This window comes from Varroa jacobsoni, unplaced genomic scaffold (genome assembly GCF_002532875.2).
Source record: "Varroa jacobsoni isolate VJ856 unplaced genomic scaffold, vjacob_1.0 contig00411, whole genome shotgun sequence".
In the NCBI taxonomy this organism is placed as follows: Eukaryota; Metazoa; Arthropoda; class Arachnida; order Mesostigmata; family Varroidae; genus Varroa; species Varroa jacobsoni.
In genome coordinates this window covers 55,305-78,850 of record NW_019214460.1, presented here as the reverse complement: position 1 = coordinate 78,850, position 23,546 = coordinate 55,305, and the positions used below count along the sequence as shown (strand labels likewise).

Here is a 23,546-nt window from a genome sequence, read left to right as displayed (position 1 = left end):
TTTTAATGTATATCTAATATAACGTTATGACCCTAAAACGTTTATTTCGAATAGTACAGGCAGTTAGTAATAATGATAATTGGTTTAGCAATTTTCTCATTTTTCTCGTCGCATCGCTCCCAGCCCCAATTAATGTCGAACACTAGAGAACTGTTGGGTTTGTTTGATAGTTGTTTATGTCCGCCGTGACGCATTTAAGGGGGAAGGTGCGCTCAATACGATGAGTAATTTTTTTTTGGGGATATTTTCAATTGATCGCGCTCATTTATAACCACCACTATCATCGTCAACAACAACTGTCGACGACTGTATTATAACGCTAAAGATGAAACGATTGCAAATATATCGGTAGCGACGACCTTAACACGAATAGGCAAATGCTGTTGGGCCGGCTTCATAACATCTCCTCGTAGGTCATCGGTCAGCGCATCTGCGGTATATATCTTCGAACTTGGAAAACAATGCAATAATTACGAATTTATAGCGAAGTACACCAAGCCCTAAATCAATAGGGCTACGGATGCCTGAAAAGTAGCAGCTTTGTCGTACTGGTACTGCCGGCAACAAGTTTATGCCTATTATACATAACGATCAGTAGAATGGATCGAGCCAAGGGCTTGTTGCGCAGCTTTTGTCGTACTTAGCCAGAACTAGTAATTGTAAAAAAACGAAAAAATATCATATAACTTTGAGCCACTCGAGAAAATGTATGAAGATTTTACGAATTTTACCATTACATAAATGGCTTTTTCGGCTGTTATCTTTAAAATAAAAAACAGGAAAAACTATTGCTTAGCCTTTGAGCGAGGTTCTTGTTAATATGTTGCTTGTTTATAGTATTATTTATATTACAAAAGATAAACGCGTAGCGTTAATCAGTTCTCATATCGAGCACTGTTTTAGATTGCTACCACTTCCCGGAAGGGATGAGCTCCTCCATATTACCATATGCCTGCGTCCATGGAAAGCAAGACATGATCGGGATGCTAAGAGCCCACTACACCGTTGATTCAGAGATAAATTCATTATATTCTATACATTTGATCAAAAAATTTATAGAAAGTGAGGATGCCTGATACTGATTGCCTTGGGACCTCGCTGCACGATAGAAGACACAAGGCATTTCCCAACTACCTGAAACGTCCATCTTAAGCCTTCGGGAACGCTTATATGGTACAGGGGGGAAGGTATATCAACGAGATATTGTCTCTTGGCGGCCATGGACCGTTCAGAAAAGCGGCGTAATAATATGTGACGTTGGAAGCAATTAGTTCGTTAGGTTTGATAACCAAGTAAATCGCAGTACACGTTCCTAAGACGTAGAACGAACCCATTGCTTCTAATTATTTTTTATGTCCGAGGCCCCGCGCCAAGTGTATATAAATAACAATAATAATAGGCATATGTCCATTATCATGGCAAGACTATACGAAAAGAAGCTTTCTTCGAGCGAAGACGACAAGTCGTTTCAAATGAAAGATATTATCTCAGAACTGTGTTCTGTGTGAAGGAAAAAGATTATCAGCATGGTAATATACGCATAACAGGTTGTAGTTGTGTCCTGTTTGGCATATTATGACTTGTACAACCCGAAGAAAAAAGTACGGTTCTTCGATGGTTTTTAGATACCTTCCTGAAACAAGCCAGCATGGATATCGTCGAACCATTTTGCCTGAAGAAGTAACTTCAATCCAAACGCAAGCGGAAGCTATCTAGTTATCAGTTCTAACTGTGGTATGCAAGCTTACCTAGTCTGCATAGTTAATCTTCTCAATGGGTCGAATACATTTCGGGTTCAAGCACATCTTTATTTTGTATTTCCCCTTGACTGTCAGACGCACTCCAGACCGTCCTTTCATTGTCGTTACTGTTTGTTGACAATCGAAGCCGAGGGCAGTGTAATAGTCATAGAAAGAGCAGTTCCTGTCGCGGTGGCGAGGGGGATCGAAAGGGCGGGCGAAAATAAGAGTGGTTCCTTCATTGCCTTACCGTAAGGTAAAGTTCGCCTCCAATGGTTGAAAGGAAATCGCTAATAAGTAGATAGGTTCAACTGTGAGTCTACATTAGGCCACAAAGCCCTGAGTGTTCTGTCGAGTTTGGCACTAACGGATGCCAGTAATGAATAGATCGATATATGGAAAAATTGAAAAGTAGGCTATTTTACTTCAATATGCAACCTAAGTGTCCTCAAAGGCTACTTATAAATGATCAAGCAGGATAAGTGGCCTTTTCTTTATAGTACAGCCATTCTTTGCTTAATTTTCACCTACGAATATTTTAAATTGTTTTCTTACTTTTCTCTTTATATTAATCGATTCTAGGATAAGCAATTGCTTTTAATTTGAAAATTTAATTTAAGATGAATCCTAGCGAAAGTCCCTAAAGCAGAACAGTACCGAAGCATGTAAATTTCCATAGCTCACAGCTTGTTGAAGCTCAGATACTAGTCTGAAATATTTAGGTGTATTTTTGTACGGCACTGGTAACGCGACAATGTTTCTGCGTGCTCCGTGTAAGCCCTCGTTTCTTCGACGTAATTTATTTTTAGCGGAATTTCACTGGAAGTAGACATACTGCCTCTATCAGCCAAATATGAGTTTGTTCCTTAGTAGATATGCTGTAATGAACTCATAGTATTACACGAAATGCCACCAGTTTCGTTCGGTGCGCTGAACGCTACATATGATGATCTGCCGTACACGGCGCGATTCAGACCTGAACGTATCACTCAACAGCAATAGCGGGTAGCGCCTACGGCATCTGACTAGATAATGAGCAAAGTGTTTTCTACAAATAGAAAACAAGCATGATATCTGTATTCGACGACGAAAAACAGGCTCGTTAGAGAGTTGACACGTGTGTCTCTAGGTGTTTTTTTCGCGTTTTTGTTATTTTACCAACTATTTAGAAATTTCTTTTTATTACTTGCAGCTAGACACGTGAGCAGTAAATATCAATGTGAAGCACGTGCATAATCAACGGCCATGAATAAGCGTTTAGCCATACATTAGACTAACAGTGACAGAGAATATAACATCAATGGCCCCTTTGCCTTGTCTGTCTGACTCACCGACCGTTATATGCACCTCGGTCGTTCTGGATACGACTGCAGCTTTGCGAAGTCTGATCCGATAATTATTCTAACGATTCTACTGTTGTATACGTCGGCACTCAACGGCATTCATTCAGCGATATTTAACTAGGTTCATGTAACGAGTTCTATTATGTGCCAACCTTCTAGCTGTCCTAGGTCTGTCAATGGTTTGTCTACCTCAGCAAACCCAGGAATTAGCGACAGGGTTCCCCTTCGAGGCAAGCGAACGTAAACGATTGTATACTTCACTATAGCACAGCAGTATATAGGGAAGAGACAATTAGGCGCAAGATCTGAAAGTCGCGAATGTAATGAAGCAGCATAGAAACGGTTATAAAGTGGACCAGAGCAAGATTTGCTTTTAGCACTCAGGTCAGTCTGATCTACATACCCCATATGCATAGGCGGCTCAACGCTCATCATCGGATCAGTCGAAAGTCACACAACCATTCGGCTCTAAATATACATATGGTTTCTATCCCGATGTAACGGACATAATATTGCAGTTTGGTTACGCCGATTAATCTAGAAGTACCGGCACTATCAGTAGTCTGGCTGGATGTAGAGAGAATACGCTGTCGATACGTGCCAGAGTGTGACTTACTGCTTTAGACCAGCCGGGAAATTTTCAAGCGGCCACTGAGAAATATCGCGAACAACATGCATGCGCTGTCTAAGTACAGCATCGACGATGATGTACGAGTCTGTATGATATTAGGGTCAAATTTACTTACAAAACAGTATAAGCAGATACCGTTATCTCGGCTGCTGGTATTTTTATTTCTAAACTGCCGTACTTTATTTTTGGCGATAATTAACTAGACTTCGACATGAGTCCATACCTTACTTAAGACATTTTTCCTGTCCATATATATATATATATATATATATATATATATAGATCAGTTCCAATGGACACTATAAATCGCCTAAACAAATTTGGCTTGCTTGCAAGCAAAAAATAAAAACTCAAGTCCAATAATATCCCACGAACGCTTATTAGATGTTACAGTAGTTATTTGGCTAAACTGAGGCAATTTAAAAAAAAAATATTTTTATGGGACCGCCGAGCAGCTAAGAACAAGAAGTAGCCAACTTCCGAAAGGAATTAACGCCGTCTTTGGTCGAATCGGGCGGTTGGGACGAGAAACGTGGCCGCAGAAAGCCGTATATAAAATCAACTAATGAACAATACCAAGATGCTAGCTAGACGCCTCATATGTTTTCTTCATGTAAGCATGTAGCAAGTAAATACATTCACTATTCATAAAGGTATCCGCCACACAACTCGTTCTACACAACTGAACGGGTTCTTATACAGAGCGAACTATAAATGAATTATGGATATATATATAGCTATGATCGACAGTATTGATTTAGCGCCCCCTCTAGAATTATTGGGACCTAACAGTGGTAAACTGAACAATAGGATGAATTTCTTTCATTTGCTTTATAGCATAGCTGTTACAGCGGGTAACTTCCCATGGTCTGACTAGAATAGAATGAACACTGTATAGTGGTGTTATTGGGGGTATTTAAAAATGGATGGTCGGTCTGATCACTCATCGTTCATTGGCATAGGTGAAACAGCACTAAAACAAACAATGATTCTGACAATGAAAGGAACCCTTGTAGTTGTGGTTAACATAAAAAACCGATAGTAATCCACTAACCCGCTAAAAACGCTGGGATTGACAGTAGATCAGAGCTATGAAACTGGTAGATACAGTTTTTTTTTTTTGTTTTGTTGTGGTCATGGCTATAGTTTCAGAGACAGTCGAAGTCGGTTACTAGATATGCTTTCCAGACAGTTTATTTGGTAGAAAAACGTAAGATCTGGGTCTCGCGGACCCATTAATAATGAAGATAACTGAATAGAAATATTCGTTTTGAGAATAGACAAATGATTCGACATTTGTTAGGGCCATAAACCATATGGATATTTTTCAAACACCGACGTATGATTATATTTATTGTTTCAGGTCTGATTGATTGACTGGAAGAAGCGTGATAACTCTGTAAAGCCTCGTAACTCGTCTGAAAATTACCTTCTAGTAATTGGCTTTGTTGAACTAATATCTCCTGCATCGCAAATCTGTACTAATACAAATAGCAGGCCTAAGCACGTTGAAGCCATTGGAAGTGCTGTAGTTTTCGAATAGAGTGATCTTCATACATACTGCATGTACAGCCTACGTACAAGCTGTGCATTACCACCAGCTGTCGTCGCGATTTCCATTGGCTAAACAAATAAAACTGATGTGTTATTATTTCTGTATAAGATGTCCATCTAGTGTAACGCAAGGAATAGGGAAACAGGTAGCTTGTAGTATGAGTATGCGAGTGGTGATCTGGGTCACCCGTTTGGCTCTTCATTCCACCTACAATCAAATATAGTAATATGCATTCGACTGACTTACGTTCCAGCTAAAGGCTTCTCTCAAAGGAACGTTACCCTCTGCCGTCCGTTCGCACAATGACTTACTGTATAATTACGGCGGTAAACTGTCATGATGATTTTACCTGACGACGCTCAAAACTGTGGGGTCTCTGTAGGACTAGCTAACATTGTAAGGTAAGTCCATCTACGTCAGTACGACGCAAATAACGTTGAGGCCAAAGATAGCTGACCGCTTCCGCTGGGGCTAACGAATGAAAGTAATCTCTTAATATAATATAAGATAATAAATCTTTAAAAGTGTACGGTTGGTGTACACACATATATCCGGCAAGCGGAATTCTTACATGATAGTAGAATTATCTGCCTCAAATCTTGTTCAGGTAGCCAGTGGGGTTTGTGCGGGTACCGATCAGAAAGGTGCCTCTCAGTTACGAGTTTGCCTAGCGGATTTACTTCTAACTGAAAGGTAGAATACTTTTGACACTACTACAAAGGAAAAAAGATCTCTAGCATAGTAGAATAACATAACAGTTGAGTTTACTTTTTTAAAGTCCAATGCCTTCGACAGGCATAGCGAAAATGCCCTCAAAGGACTCGGAGGAAGGAGCGTCTTTTTTTTTCATTAAATTGCTGTGCTCACAGCGAAGCTATCTGCCGTCGACGCTATATCTATGGGTAGCTAGTTGCGGAGATTTATTTTTTAGATGGAAAATCTTCTGTTTCGAAAATTTCCGGTAACGTGATGTGCTAGCATACTACGAAACGCGTTTGTCCGATAAAGCAGTATTCATCCAAACAAGAAAGAAAGCACGGTTTTTATACGAAAAACAAAAATATTCATGGATCTACAATCGACGTGTTTACGGGCTTTCGGTACCGGCTGATTTAGTAAAATAAAAAAAGAATTTGTCTCTTACTATATTATATTAATATCATTATCTTATATTAATTCGACGGGTTGTGCTATTGTACTTTTATAGGGATTACTTACAAGGAATATTCTATTTTTAACACTTAGGTAGACGTATAGACCGTCATTCCAATAGGTCTAGTAGTGTAGAGTACTGGTAAATATTATTTAAAGAATCTTATTCATTGCTAATGGTCTTCCCTTGAGCAATGCCGTCCTGCTGGATCCTCATCCAGGTAAATATGAAATATACGAATGTTTTTGGGTGCATCGGATACTACCATGGTAACATTTGTCGATTTCAGTTATCCATCTTGGATTATCGTTCGTGTTCGTAGCTGCTTCTCTTATCTACGATAAACCGGTTATTAAAACAATTCAAATAGCGGCAATGAACGAATCTCATTGTAGCATTGCATAAGGTATCAATCAGCTTGTTGTTTAATTGACGACTGCGGCAATAGTCAATCAGTCTTTGGTCAATAGAGGGGCCAATGGCCGGAACTGAGGTAATAAACCTCAAATAAAGCGAGCCTGCCCATCTAGCTTGGCCCATTGTGGCGTCGTTGAACCAAACAGTATTTAAAAATTGCCTACACATAATACGAATGAAATTACTTCTCACTGATCCGCGGTGTAAAAGTTATCTGCGGGGGCAAACGTTTTGAATGTTGGGCAAAAGTCATACGCACCATAATGAAAATCACTTTCTCGTAATATTGTGAGCTTATTTAGTTTTCATCAATGGCCACTGCAGGTTCGGCTAGGGGAAAAAAACCTGCCAAAAACATACTCTGACATCTGTCACTTATAATACTACATTTTCAGTTATTAGATGCAAAATACACCGTATCTTTCTTATATATATCGACAGCTAAAAGACTCGTAGTATTAATTAATGCGTCGTTTACTTTTTGTAGGGAACTTGACAGAAGAGAACTGTGATACATCAATTTCACTGGAACTTATATTATTGCGCCTACGAGCCGAACTGTAAGGAAGCCCTGTTGACGATTGTCTCACTTTCGTGAAGACACATATCATAAAGCGGCTGCGTGTTTCTAGTTAGTATTTTGATATAGGCTTTACCTACCTAGGAGTCGTAGAAGTACACAATGTTTTACTAATAAATCCTATATTTATTTGGTGTATTTATATGGTGACACGAATAGTTTTTATTATACTGTGTTTTCCCATCAGAGCTTTGGTGCCAACATATTCCCATTCAAATATTTGATGGCCATACGTTAATCAGTGTAGTAGTTAGTTAAATTATAGAGATAATGATCATCGTAATTATATATAGATATGGCATAAAAACAGAACGTAAATAAAAGCGAAAGTATACTTTTTCGTCTATAGATCTGACGACAATTCCCGTCCAAAACAATTAGAACTATTCTAGTCGCAGTTTGGTAGCTATTGAACATATCATCCGCTGCAATAATCAAGCTCCAAATCCACGAGTACCATATAGATTAACTTGAGTATGAACCTCTCAACACTGTGAAAGTATACCTCCCACGTTGGCGACTAGAATGAAAACAATTCTAGATTCCGGCAATTATTGAAGTCCGTATCGAAAATACGCCGCTGTCATGTCTCTTGTTCTTTTTTTTTTCTGAAAATAGGTACAATTTTTTGCCAGTAGACGCACTGCCATGCATCAACCGACTCCCGGCGATTTCTTCGCCCTTTCAATCTTTGAGGAAATGCCTAACGTCGCGTGCAAACAGCGACGTTAGTCGTTACTAGTTGCAGGCTTCACGATGGTATCACCACACACACGAGGTAGAGGAGCAAAAGAGCCGAAGGCTGAAAACAAGAGTGAAAGAAGTGAAACGAGGACCGGCTTGTACGAAAGGCAATCATCTAACGAAACGAACAATGCTTGTACCTGCTCTTCACCGTGGCATCACTTCATCTAGATGATGGAGAACCGACTACGAAGCAGTTACGACAGAAAGTGGCGACCGCTCGCAATGCAATCTTACCCGCCCCAGGCCACGCCAGCGGCATCACGGACAGTTACGGAAAAAGCTACCGCTCGAGCAGGACAGGGTCGAATGCGGTTGTTTGTTACGGTACGGTGTTGCAGTTTTCTATGGCGACCATGCCAGGAATGAGGAGGAGGCGATTAAGCAAATGTCAATCGAAACAAATCATGCAATTGCTATCACTGGCTCCATCACCACCATTCCAAATTCAGTTCTATAGAGAGTTACTTCTGCTGTTATTGGTTTGTCGGTCGGGAGTGATTTTAGCAGCCTAGCAAAGATAGTGCCATCGCCAATGAGATAACGTTAAACGCCGTTGTGTCCTTATGAAACTAGGCTACGCCGTCGCAACAGAATGGTAAAATACAGCAGCTGTCTCCTATGAGCCGTTTGCGTGGCGACCTGGCTGACCAACGAACTGACCGACAATAGGGACTTATGCACTGGTTTACAGGTACAGGTCATGACCGAAGCATTTTCAGGTACGGCTAGGAATACGTTAGAATAAAGAAACACTTACAATACGTTTGCAAAAGCTAGTCGGGAGCTGATAATACTGACAACGAGGTAGTGCGATCGAGTACTTCGCAGATGCAAGATGGGGCCCCAGAGGCAGTTTGCTGTTGTTCTTCTATACGGCTGTGTAATTATAATCCGCATTATGCTGCTCACACAATGGTTTTGTTGTCCGTCCTATTAGACGCAAGTGGTACTCGTCAAATCAGCTTTATTTTTAGCTCTCATGAATATGCCAACGAGGTAAGTTCGACGATTTTGTAGGACTTCATCGTTTTGTTGCTACATAAATGAAAGGCGAAGGTTGTTTCTGATCTCGTATAGCTTCTCCTCCCTTTGAAAATGAACCGTGGACACCGGAACTAATTTTGGACAGGGAAATGATGCCGGTAGCAAACTGAGCGGATAATCAGAATATGATTTAGATAAACCTTACATGTTCTAGTCCCATACCGTACTTAACACAAGAACGATGATGCTGACTGCAACACCATAGCCGATGCAGAAAATTCTGTCGAAATTGTTATTCATATTATTGCCTCGCTTACGTATAGACCAAGCATTACGGTAGCTATCAGAGCCTATAAGGCTTGAAGCCGAAACACAATCTCTGTGCTTTAATTGCGTATCGAAATGAGAACCGAAGCACAATAAGCGGCGATCTTGGTGGTCACCTTCAATAAAAGCAAATGATGCCATTAATTTTCGTGCTTCAAGGGTTCATCGTATATTTAAAGGTAATCGGGCTCTGTAATGATTATTCTACATTATGGACATATATATATAAGGGGGGGGGGGGGGTATGTATCTTAGCTTAAGCACAGTCAATTTTTAGAAATGTATACTTCTACCACGTATTATTTAGATCTAGCGCATCATCGCAATTGTCTAAAGTTCATATCAATTTTAACCCCACGTTATTCGTCTCGTCGGGATGGCAACATGAAAGGGGTTGTATATCTCAGTTAAAGAATGAAAAATCGTGAGACCCATACGTGTATAATAAAAGCAGACTTCTACTACTGCTCAATATCTCGCCGTTCACCTAGAAACGTCGTGAAATTTTCTTAAAACCATTTCTTACTATACGGCTAAAACCTAGCAAAAAAAATCTACGAGTATTCAGTGGATTTCGGCAACCGGAAAACTTTCGACCCCGTGACTTTTCAGTTTGTTTGAATATGTGCCTCGCACGTTTCGTATCTGTGAAGTAACGATTATCTCCTCGGAAGCTGTTGGCCTCAGCAGTATATCAACGCTGTAGTAGGCTATAATAGCACAGACAACGGCATTAAGTTTCTCGCATATATGTTTGCTACTGCCTTCTGCTAGAGTTTATATTCCGCTGCACAGCAGCAGCAAAGGACCATTGCCCGGTATCCGTCTGCCTAACTTGGGCCATCCGTCATGCTCAGCTGCGTCTTTGTGTTAGGAGAGTTTCAGATTGAGCTCTGATCATCTGTCCTGTGTGGTTGTAACCGGTCGGGGGAAAGGTTCGGGCGAGAAGCAGGAGGCAAATGGCGAAATGAATACCGGAAAGTTCAAATGTAAATATTCAACGAAAATGTGCTGTTAGCTTGAATTTACCAGCAGGTATCGAGCGTCGATTGACGAATTAGGTAACGACAGTGTTCTATGAGTTTTAAGACAACTGCTATATGCACTAACATTGAAATGGAACTTAGGAAAATTTCACCTTTTCTATAGAACTGCTTGGTAAAGAATTTGAAAGGAATAGACATGGAAATAATTTCGTTTTTACTACGTTCACGAACAGTGTACATGCACTGTACACGTGTGGTTGTGCGAGACAGTATCATCAATGTCCAGTAATTACTGCGCCATGCTGAATCGATATGTGTACATCTTCATGTGCGCAGCTAGGGGAAAAACGTTGCTTTGTACGACCTGCTTTAATAAGATGGACGACGCCTAGAAAAATTAGCAGCAGTGTTCCTTTGTAGACTGTATTCTTCACTCATTCAGATACTTAGACATCTAGATAGATAGATAGAACGAAAAATATATAAGCACCATATCCTTCATCGTAAAACCAGCACTTCGTAACAGCACAATCCAAAATTGTAATTGTGGAAATTCAATGGATAGCTAATGAAATCACCTCAAAAATAAAGATAGTATCTATAACGATTTCGACAGACAATGTATGATACCCCTTTCGCGACGCAATCAATATGGCTACGACCAGGAATCTCTAAAGTCATAAGGTTCGTAACGGTAGCGCCCTCTGACCGAATGTTCGATGCGAGCGGCGACTGTAGCAGGACGACTGTGGCGAATGACCAGATCCTTCAATGTATTACTCAGTAACGAAATTCGAAATTAGTCCCATTGCCTCCCATTGCGATTTAAGGTGTTGGTATAATTTACAAAAACTACATTTCAGCTTCACAATGGTCGCCTTTTGCAGCTAGTGCTAAACCTTTAAATATTACATGTCGTTCAGCCAACACTGTACCTACTGCTCCCAATGAAATGTTTCGGACCGAGCCCCTATTAATTATGCTTATCTTCAATAATACGCGATTTTACACTGATGACGCGAGCTTCGCTGAGAAGCGACAGATGCCCATTCTACTGGTTTAACACTGTCGTCGAGTGGTATTATCGTATCACTCTTACATGATATTCCCATATATCATTGAACTATATCTAAATACTATGCACTTATATACGTAAAATGGACATCTTTCGATCCACGTTTGGGTATATGGTATCATTTCTGACTACACGACCCAAATAGTTCACTCGTCAAACGCTCACTGTCGCGTATCACTGTCAAAGATCCATTTCTGATTGTTAAGATGATAACTTCTGTAAACTTCTAGAAAATTCCTCAGGAACGGCCAGCCGTTTAAGAGCTCTTCACTGGTCGTTGCGGCTGGATGCGCGGACGGTCAGGGCATATCACTCGTTGTCGATATTGGCTCAACGCGATAATGGTGCGGTTCCCAAAAAAAACAAAAAACAGGAACTAACACTTTTATGGCTTAGTCATTCTTCGTCTGTTTTTTTTTTGAAAACATTGTTTACGATTGTAATCAATATCTCGTATCGAAATTCGGTCATCAGGAAGAAGCCCACTGCACGAATATGGCGCACTTCTCGTTTTACGTTGCTATAGTTGGTCAAGGAAAGTAGACTTTATGATATCAGGCACGAACTGCTTTTCGCTCTCGAGAAACATGTTTATAGCTTGTGGTGGTTAACTGCTCACAGGGCAATATATTTAGCGTTGATCACACGCACACGAGGAAGGCCTGAAACACAATCGAGCACTTCACAGACGCGAAATTAATTACTAATTTTATTCAATGTTAAATTATGCCTAGGTATAAATTATCGAAGGAAGAGGAACATTGAATGTTTACGATTCCCAACGCAGCGCAAAGCTGTGTTATAAACAAACCTCACTACACGCGATAACTAGTTTAGGTCAAATAGGGGAAGGCGCACGACCGTGTTGTATCGATCTTTCGATAGAACAGATAGAAGACAGGTCAACAGCAGGAAGTTTAGAAATAATAGCGAGGCTAGTGAGAAGATAATGGGCCTCTGGTGGTATTATGAAGTAGACACGTCTACCGATAATCTTTTAGACATAGGATAAGCAATATGCGATGAGCCGAAGGCATACGAACTCAAATAGTAAAATAGGTTGCCCTAACCAATTAAAAAAATTAAAGTAGAACAAGATGCAAGAAAAATTATTTGTAGACGTGTTGTTTTTCGGCCGAGGCTCTAGATATCATTACATTCACGATCCTGAATTGCAGGATCAAGAGATAGGCCCGTATATCTGAAGATATACCGGAAGACTGTCTGACATACTGCTCGTACATGCACTAGCAGTAAGGTCCGGTCGGTGAGGTCCTGTTGTACGTCCGACACGATTACATCTAAACAGCCCACACAACCTGAACCAAAATTAGGCTGCTTTAAATGCAAAGAAGAAAAGCAATTTGCTTAAGCTTGAATCGAGCAGGCAAATCGGCAATAAAAGTACCTTACTGCGATCAGATGTTTGGTAACGATTTTATATGAAATCAGCATTTTATATGACGAAAAGTGCCTTGGGCTTTGAAGCGACTAAATTACTTCTTTTTCTAACCTAATAATTCCACAGATGAGCATCATTTCTCTCTCTCTCTATCTCTCGCGCCCTCATTTACGTGAAATACCAACGGCGCTATACTCAGTCAGCGACAAGTTAATGGCCATAGATGTCAAAACAACCGTTGCTGGATGCGAATATCAGAGACGCTTCGTACCCCCAACATTTCGAGGCCGAACGAATCAAAGGCGTATAGATACATCGGCTGATTTTGACGTATACGTGCATTTTTGGAAAATATTGCAGCTGTAGTTCTTGACGTTTCCCAGCGCCGGTTACCTACCTACCTGTTTATTTTTAAAAACTAAATCGGCACACTGTCTCGATATTAAAAGGATACTAGTATAAATTTCAAAACAGGGTCCTTTGAACCACATTAGTCTAACAAGATGGCGTAGGCGGTCATGCTGACAATTTGAGATCATGGGTTTTATATTCGAATCGAACAGGGCATTTTAAAGAATAAAACAGGCCGAAAAGCGATATTAATTATGCTAATTTTTCTACCATAGTCACGAAATCGCTAATCGACTTGCCATCTCGAAGCACATCGTTTTACGAGAAAAGCTTATCGAGACGTCCTAATCTTAGGAAGAACAGTCTCCTTTGGCGACTGCCTTGTTAAGTGTTCCTTCAAATGCTGTTACGTTGGCCTTGGCAAATCAGTCATCCTCATTATTTTCGTTCGCCGAACTTCTATTGCTGCTTTGTTCGATGGTCAGTCATCGGTAGTGAAATAGTTTTATTATGTCTTGTCCAGACGAACGACCACTACGATGGTATCGTTTACTGTGATATATATACATAGACGGGCGTTTAGTTTTAATCTATGATGCACCGTTCTTCTTTCGAAATCTCAGAGCTGCAGCCGACTGGTCTAATAGACACGGCTGAATAAGATCCTAATCGGCTCAAGTTAGTAGCGCTCGTCTGGACGACCAGACTAGTTAATTGTCGCGTAACTTACGTCGCTCGTCCGGCATGTCGCCGCTGAGCAATGGCGACAACGTTGAATTTAACTTACGATAGAAGAAATTCTTTTGGCTCTTCTGTTGTATTATTGGTTGAGGAGCGTGCTGAACAGCTAGCCCTGTACTAGCCGCCAAACACGAAGGCTTTAAGAGGAAAGAAGCCGAAAATATAAAGGACGAAGCCCGAAGCGTTGAGAATAGACCGGTGGATGGCGAGCTGCGAAATTAGACTAGGTGTCGGACGGACCACTCGGACTATTTTGTTCAACTTGTGAATTACCAATCTATCAATTGGCTTTGCTTATGGATAAATGAATATGCAATAGTCGCCGTTTGTATTTAGACTGTGAATGAGTTTAGCAGGGAGAATGAAAGGCAGACGAACGAGAAGCCTTTGAAAAAGGGTCTGCGTTGTATTTTGAAATTCATTCACATCAGCCCAACGTATTTTGTTGAAACACCAACAATCAGTCCAATAGAAAGGCGTCTTGGCCTTGAAATGCTTTTTTAGAAAAGACATGCCAGAGACATCAAAAGTTAGGGAAGTCATGACCTTAATCCTTCGAAGTACGTTTTGGATATTCGAAGGCCGGTTTCCGAAAATGGGTCTAATGGCGGAAGGTGGTCCAAATGTGGGAGAAAGCTTGAGAAAGGTCGTCTTTGTTTCATATCATGGAACATGTTTTCCACCTTGTGGTACATTTCTGTACAGACTGCTCATAGAGTTACCATACGATAACTTTCTGCATAAGTTTCTGCATAATCTTTGCGCCGCTCTTCCAAAGGTCAGATTCTTTATCAGTAAAAATTAAAACACGATGTCAACTTTTTGATGTTCGCTTGAAGAAAGCTCTGCTTCTTTCACCATGAGCTGCTGCAGCGCTGATTGTGTTACCCTTATCCGTGTGGGGCAACTTAATGATTTTAGAAATCTGTAGTTGCGCCAAACGTGTGTCTAGCGAGCATTGATTAATGTACCTTGAGGTGTGCCTGCCACCTTCGCGTCGCCCGGTAAAAGCTGGGCGAAGGAGTCTCAAGATATCTGAAACTTATTTTTATAGTGTTTTTCTTTGAATATTTTGAAGGAGCCCAAACAGACTTCGCAGTCAATCTAGATTTATTTATGAATAACTATGCCAATTCCCCAAATACTTTTTTTCGGTGCTTGTTGGTGTCCAATGTTCGACTCCGCAATTAATAAGCCGTAGGCGGTCATTTTTTTATAATCTGCACGGGCGATAAGCTGCTTATTAATGATCTAGGGCACCGATTAATTTAGCTGAATTCATCTGATTACATCAAACAGTTTCCCCGTGCAACGGAGTTCTACCATGACCGTCACAATCGGAGACGTACGATTTTAAGTTGGACAAGACATTTTTCAATATTGCGAAAGTCTTCGCACTGACATATACGCGAGCCAAAATTTCGAGACTAATGAATTGAATTGAATGACTTAAACGAACGTGGCACGGCAGAAGGTATTCTCCCAAACGCGTAACAGCAGAGAAGGACACCGTATTCTTTGTGCTCCGCAGCCCTATTAGTTAAACACTGCTCGTATCACCTGTGCCTACTATAGATGACATCGTGACACTTCTAGAACAAATTAAAAAAATGGTGATATGTTATTCATGTAATACATGTATATGGTATGGCTAAGCTCTGGTCGTGGTATAATGGCAACTCGCTGATGTTTACACGGCAGTCGATTTGTACAAGTTACAGAACACTAGCGCGTTAGTAAAACCATTTGTGCGAGATCTATTTAGCAGCCGTATCAAAAATAGCGTGAGAATTTATTAACAAACAAATCATTACCTTTTACACATCGATGCCAATAAGTATCAATAAATCCATTACCAGAACTAGACCACGTTGTACGCAACTCTGTTAAACGTCTGAACCAATAGCAGGTCCTAGGATTTGGCCGTAATCCTGTCATATAAGATTGAATGAAAGCGGGAGACATGTTTTGGATATGAGGTGCTTCGTATGCTTCTGCCGTTCATTTTGTTTGTGACCGGGTTATTTAGTGTTGTCCTATTACTCTTGTTGCCCACAACGCTCGCCATTATAGCTGCCAACTGTTTAATTCGGTGGCTTAATTTAGCCTGCGGCATGATTCTCGCTATGAGCCGTCCGCGTAGACCGAAATCGAGTCTAGCAAATCTTTCTCTTTCCTTCCAGTCGGCCAACAAGCGTCTAGAAACCCCGTTCGTCCCGCAGCAGCTGTCGTCAAAAACATAGCCAACGATTCGAAATCATCGTTCTGATACGACCAGGGCCATTTGCAACCTCTGACCCCAATTCCCCGTGGATCCCGACCTTAACGTTAACCGATGGCCAGCGGCGACGTCGCAGTCACTCAACACCAAAGGCGATTATCGACCGAGATGGCAGTATATCCTAGCCGACGAGCAATACACAGGCATGGGAATTATGAATTGATACATCACACCATCGTTACCCTCAAGCATAATGCAACTGTTTATGGAATTCGCAAGCCATGCGGAAAAAACAGAGAACACTGTTAGTGTTCTTTGTTTTTTGTCAACACAGAGGTAAACAGAAACGCACGCTTGGCTCGGCTAGGATGGAAGGATCCATCCATCTTCTTCAATATACAACAGGTTAACTATTCCAAGGATTCTCCAAATGTATCACAGCATAAATCAATTTTTAGCCTAACTTAAGGTGTTAGCCTGTGAGGCTTTTAGTCAGATTCGAACATATAAACCCACATCTCTGTTAAAAATAATGCGGGTCGTAATTGAGGCCCACGTCACAATGAATAGTGTCTAACAGTGACGTTTCATTAAGTCGAGATGTCGAACTTCATTGGCAATGTTTATCTAATTAGACCAATCAGTCTACTCCTTAATGCGCGCCTTACGGGACATATCTACACCGTTGTCTGAGTGTCGCCCTCTAAGTCGAACTTAGTACTGTACACAGAATGGCCAAAGAATATCTATGGTTATGTCAAAGAGAAAACAAAAAAAAAAACAATAAATAAAGCTGTTTCATACGCGTCTTTATCTCGCATAACACATATAGATAGACGCATGTAAGCTTGAATTTGAAGGAAGCGCGTCTGTTATTAGTTTAAAAAACAAAGCAGGAGAAGGAACGAAAGCAACATTAATTTTTCATTAGGCGCATTGATTTGTGGGTGAATGGTCGAACATTAGCAGCCATTACGTATTCACTAACCTTCTAGGACGCATAGGTCTGTGGTAGGCAGTGGGAAAACTATCTGCCCCAGTCGCTGGACCAATTCTCTTGCGTAAATTTTGTCGAATCTTCAAGCGACTGGACAGAGAACTTAGCTTTAACAGAACTAACAATTTTTTTAAATATGTGTTCCTATTTGCAATACCACAGAGACACAAAATTAAAACACCGCAGTTTCAGTTCGATGGTTACATTTTCATTTTCTACTACGAGCGAAATGGCAACGATTTTTCGACCTTTAGCAAACAAGAAGGCAAACTTTTTGGGACACACGACAAACGCGTGAATTTGAAATTGTGTAATTAACAATAAAACTTGCTAACGGTAAATACTATTGATTTCCCTTGCAGGCGTTATCTCACACGTACACAAGAGTGTTTTGGTTCTGTCCTCGTGTTTATAGCTATCTAGCTGCGTACGCTGGTTGCTTACCTGGTTTCTGCCTACTCGTATGTAATCGATTAAGTAACGAAATTAAGAAAATCCAATAATTTCCTCAGCAAACCTTTAAAAGCGAATATATCTTTCCTATTACGGGTTATAGAATATTTAGGTTGAGGGATGATTTCGTGGAAATTTCTACCTGCAAAACTCTTCGATGTCTACTTAGGATCAGGCCAACATCCTGTACGTAACACGAGCATGCGAAATTGAAAGCAACAGTAATGCTGCGTAGCGTGTCGTGCCGTTTACTGCTAGTTACTAATTTCAGAATCAAAATAAGTTCAATGGGTTTCATCAATATGTTTCATCTATTATGTACTAATTGCAGGATCGCGTTTACCACCCGGTGCAGCCTTGAAGCTGCCAATATCTTCTTAAGTTAAAAGTTTATGCTTTACACAAACTGAGCAACATGCGACACTTACAAAGAAATCGAAGGCAGAACTGAATTACGTCACGATCGACGCTGTCAGTACATTAACCTCGCATTGAGCAAAAGTTAACTGTAACAACTTGTGCTCCATTGTATCTCACTTCATCAGGTCATGGCCAGACTGTCAATAGCTATTTGGCTACTTCTCGTTAGCCAGTGCAGTCCAAGTTTGGTGAGCACCTGTCGGGTTGCCCAGTATAATGGCTTCTCAAACTTGTGACCAAAGACTAAAGCTTATTCAAGTGCTCTTAATAGATCACTCCTCATACAATGCGCATTTATCTTCTTTCCAAACACAATGAGAGTTCGCAGAGATCACAATGGTAGCGTATTTCGTCAAACATTCAAATCTGGGCTTCTTCGGGGTCACCTGTGCACAACATTGGTCCCGGAACACAATTTGCTTGAATCGCGTTCTTTTCAACTATTTTCGGGCTTGCTATTCTATTTACGGGTTAAAGGCTCATATCGTTCCTGTGTGCACGCACATTAGGTACAAGATAAAGATGGTTAAACATTTAGCATACTTAGGTTAACATTAAAGTCCTGCTACAGTCTACAAGGACTGCACTACTATGCACTAGTGATTGTCGTCGATGCCCCTGTCGAGCGTGCAAAGCCACAACAGACTTCTTCAGCGCGGCCAGCTGAAGCCCCCCGGCGGCACTTCGGCGACTTCTGTGAGTTAGCGAAGAGCGAACTGATAAAGGCACGCAATGAAGCCCACAACGAAAGAGAGAGAAGGCTCGCTGTTACGATGCGCTTGTAAATGAAGACTGACTGAAGGCAGGCTTCAGCGACGGCGGTCTTCTCTTACCCAGTTTTCACCTAGCCCTCACCCGCCTTCGTTTTCAGTTAGGATTTCGTTTGAATGGCCTGAGCTATGTGGTTATAATGAGGTGTTACACAAGTAAGTGCTTTTGCTTTACTTGAATGAATTGCTGATTTGTACCTGGTACGAAAAATTTAAGTAAAAAAACAAGATCGTACTTAAGTATATAAAATGTGCTAATAATAAATATGTTTTTGTTAGGAAAATCAACAAATTCTTCTTCTCATAGTACTTCCTCAAACATGCTAGTAGTGCAAAAGACAACGAGTGAATCTCTGGTTGATTGTGCTCGTTCTATAGAGTGCAGAGAACGTGGTCGATTGAGCACCAAGACTCTTCAAAAACATAGTGTAAATCCGAATAGTGAAATTAATGCCAATAATGTTGATATTTTTCGTCCCAGCGCACTGATAGGTGCCACCCCACTACCTGCAAATTAAAAGTGCGCTAGATCTAACGGGTCGAAACTACCCCTTTTAATACTACCTGCAATAATTATTATTATTTGGGCATTTATCTCCGGTTACTAACTGTGGGATAGACTTCAGCTACCAGTAAATCATTGGTAAATTTTATAGAAGTTGATAACGTGTGAAATCAGTTACAACAAAGTATCATTCTGACTTAGTTTTTTTTTTTTTTTATAAATATGCTGTTTTCAAATATCAATTTTTGCTCTATGAATTCGGGACTCAATACTAAGACCATCGACAATCAATAATCGAACAATAATTGTTTTGGAAAATTAAGTTTAATTGATGTCTTCGGGGACGCGTTGTAATGTGGGTCCAAACCCGGGCATAGACACACGGTTCGTTTCGGGCTCATGCTAGGAGTCAGTCAACAACACGTCTGATGGAATTGTGTCTAATGGCGGCACCGTACGGAAAACTCGAAACATAAAGATTTAATTAAGCAGTGTGCAGGTGCGGCCTAAGCTGACCTTAATGAACCCGTTTTGACATTAGGCCGATTGTTTACACTTAGTGATTCTCTATTACACACTGCCGGAAACAGATCGGTTTCTAACCCTTGCAGGGATTCTAGTTCTTACATAATTACATTAAAGAAGCAGTACGCTACAGCCGCCAGAGATTGTTTCCGTCACCACGCTTATACATACGTAGTTATTTAGGTCCTGTCCTTATCACCAATGTTTGCGTCAAAATAAGTTCAGGACGTTATACTTCTCTGAAGGTTTGACTACTGACTAAGTATAATAAAAAAAAATAATAAAATTTATGTGTTGTGCTGATTTTTCGTGGACTATTATTATTATTATTATATACTAATTTTCATCCAAGGATAATTATTGCGGTATTTGATAAGTTTGTGACTTATGGACTTGATGTTAACAGATAAAATATATAGATATTTTAAGTTAGAGCCCAGCAAGGATGGGAGATTAATTAATAAGTTAACTAGCGGAGTTTATATATAGTTGTTGTTTTAACTTTAACCACAATAGCTTTTAGAGTCTAAAATAATTTAAAAAGTTCTAATTATGTACGGGCTCCGAACAAAATTATGATCTTGACCATATAATAAGAAGTGATAATAAGAGGATGTAATGTTCTGCCTTTGATGTGTAAATGTGATGTACGTTTAAGCCTTATAAACTTAAGTACGGTACCTGAATGTAATGGCAAACCTTTTAGCATTGTCAAAAGAGTAACTAAACAACACTACCATTGCTTCCGCAGTTTCTTAGCGGGCTGGGTCGACGTACAGGCGCTATTGATATGGCTCGGTATTATCTGTAATTCGAGTTTTGGTTACGGCGTTCTTTGTAGCGATCATTTTGGAGTCCCTGAAGAAGTGTGATTTCGGCTAGTCCAAGTTCGCATTCCAAGACTGAGTTCCAGACACCGTCGCCGTATATAATTCAATGTATTTTACCATGTTTTAAGTCTGTTAGTTAAGCCGTTAGCCATATCTTCTCGACTTATTCATTTTCAACACGAGAGGCGTCTCCTGACCAAAGGACTCAGGCGAGCCGATTGTGTGGGAAGCTTCTTCTCTCTCTCTCTCTCTCTCTCTCTCTACTTCTACCGTATTGCTCTCAAGGGGCGCATGGGTTGGTGGAGCACTTTGTGCCCACTGCTGAGTGTGTACCTTTACAGACTAGATAGATGGCGCTCGCAAAAACACAATTCAATATGTACAGATTTTCCGTCGACATAGTCCCCACTCGAGATAATGCAACTAAAGGTATAGATCGATAACCACGCTAGCCTAGCACTTTTGGTTGTATTAGTTATTTATAAAAGATGGTCAGTCGAATCAAAATGCTCAGAACTGATATTTTTTCTGTAAGCGCAATTTTGCATAAGTACTTTTTGTCTAAATTAGCCAAGTAAAAGCGCAACTGGTCTATATTTGATTACCATTCCGACTAAAACGAACTTGTTTCAAGTTACAGTCCTAGAAGGTCGCTTGGACTAAACAGTTGACATCGTTAGTAAATAGTCACTAAAGAGAAAAAAAGCCTCTAGTAGCACGCATGGTTGAAACGAGCCAAAGTAAGAAATAGGCACACAGAAGTCTGTAACTGTCAGACTGTTCACGTTTCGCCTACTACGGTCCGCGATCCTCATTGTTATGACACAAACTTACGACAATCAGTGTTCGAGCCGTTCATTTTACTACTGTTCAAGGCGTTGTACGATGCCCAAAGACGTGTGCGACGCTTGCGGACTTCTAAATTCGACTTGCTCACCGATAAACCGTACCTGAACGGCACAGCTAAAGTATTCTAATTGTTAAATTCAACAAATGAAGGGGTTAAAAACAGCACGCTTCTCCGTGAGCTGCTTCTTATCTAAAGACCAACTGTTCAAAACTGAACCCATATCTGGGGACTCAGATGGATAGAGCCATTAGAATGCCAGCTTCCCTACTTTTCGAAAGTAATGTTTATTCTGGCTAACTCTTGGCATCACATGGAAGCATTACGTGTTTAGACAAGTACAAGATAAATTGACATGGGCAGAAAAGCATAAGCATAACTCTTTGTTTGTTGCAATTGACTGACCTGTTTTTTCCTAGAGGTTTGAGACCTCGTAGAACAGTCAATAATGCCCCGGGGCAGAGTCTCCCAAACATCAGTGAGGTAATAATCCTGCGACCTAGTGAAGACTAACTTGCACAACACGAAACTTCGTGGTAGACATTGTTAAAATATAAATCAACCGCTCTGCACGACGCAGGTTTTACGAGGTATAGCATTAAATCATTAAAGGAACACCTAACCCTTTCTGGGAAGTTTTGCCCGCTGCGTTCTCGATACTCGTACTCGCTTTTGACAGACGTTGTTGAAGACCTTCTATATACGAAAAAATTTATGTTAAGGTGTTCTTGAAAGTTTCATTGTCGGGGAGCCTTCGAGTTCTTTATTAAGAGAGATTTTCAAGTCAATATTAGAGAAAAAAAAAATGTAAGCGATTTAATATTTGAAATGAATAGTTCTTTAATAATTTAGGTACTATTTCGATGTTTTTTTAAAGGCCCTGCCAAGCGTCCGCCGAACGCATAGGTGGAAATACGACACGAAAGCGGTCCAACGACACCAATACGCAGCGCAGTAAATTAGCGGCCATAAATGTACTATCTTGTTTGTAAACGTTGTGGCGGTGTATTAAGTCAAAGCAAATGGGCACTCTCTATAGAGCTGGCCATTAGCAATGTTGGCCGGGTCGACAAAGAAGCAGTTATCTCTAGCTTTCATTTGTGCCTTATTGATTCACCTGTCTGCGGCCCAGGACCGTAATAATAATAAGGCAGAATAACGTAGCTATTGGCTTCGAAGCCGCTATGTAAAGCAGGGCACTGCATCACCGCCTACGGTGGCTAGTTATTCACAACATGTCACAGGCTCAATATGGCTATGGCAACGATAACATATGGGTGACAAATGGCCTGATTCGAGCAAAGCTTGCTGGCGAGGGCTATTCTAAGGGGATCTGTGCTGCGAATATGTCAAGCTTGAAGCGTCTAGTATTGCGAGGAACGTAGAGTTGGAACTCGATGTTCTTGTTTGTTGACATTACGCCGGAACTAATCATTGCTAGTTTGAATCTGTGTTTATGAAGAGGTGATTTTTTTGGATATCTAATTAACTCAGTAATCCACCAACTTGTTGTTATTGTCGTTAGCTTTTAATGTCTTCAGCTATTTTTTGACTTTTCAGTTTGCACTGCCTAACCCTGCTTGCGCCATCTATCTCCTCTGAGTGCGTAGTAAAGAAAGAAAATATTGTATACAACCTGTATGTAGACTAAGAAAGTATTGTGTTGTTTGTTGAGAGCGATGTTGTTGTGCTTGTGAGAACCCGCTATTGAACTGTGAGAAGCCTCTATTTTTCTTCCGATTTGTCGTCACAAGGAACATCATTTACCCTTGGTTTATTATGGCCGTGTGTGGGTAAAACACTAGCATAATCACATGAGTGGGTAACGACGAAGGTCTTTATGAGCTCGTGCATAAGCGTACGGTGCTGTTTACAGAAATATTGTTTCCTTCATTCAGGTAAATGACGGACATACCTCGCCAGGGATGGCTGAAGTGGAATAATATG

At 40.6% G+C, this 23,546-nt stretch overlaps 1 protein-coding gene across 3 annotated transcripts in view; it reads right to left on the bottom strand.

The window, feature by feature from the left end:
* The window catches only part of LOC111271164 (protein O-mannosyl-transferase Tmtc4), a 45,249-nt gene that overhangs the window by 12,733 nt on the left and 8,970 nt on the right, over positions 1–23,546 (bottom strand). Inside the window, exon 1 of one of the 3 annotated variants that reach the window (XM_022851769.2) lies at positions 18,131–19,051. The exons of 1 other annotated variant lie outside the window; for it this stretch is intronic. The gene's annotated coding sequence lies outside the window, so the exon portion shown is untranslated. Of the gene's footprint in view, positions 1–1,748; positions 1,896–18,130; positions 19,052–23,546 lie in introns of those variants that run through there. One more of the 3 variants, XM_022851767.2, reaches the window with a different exon arrangement.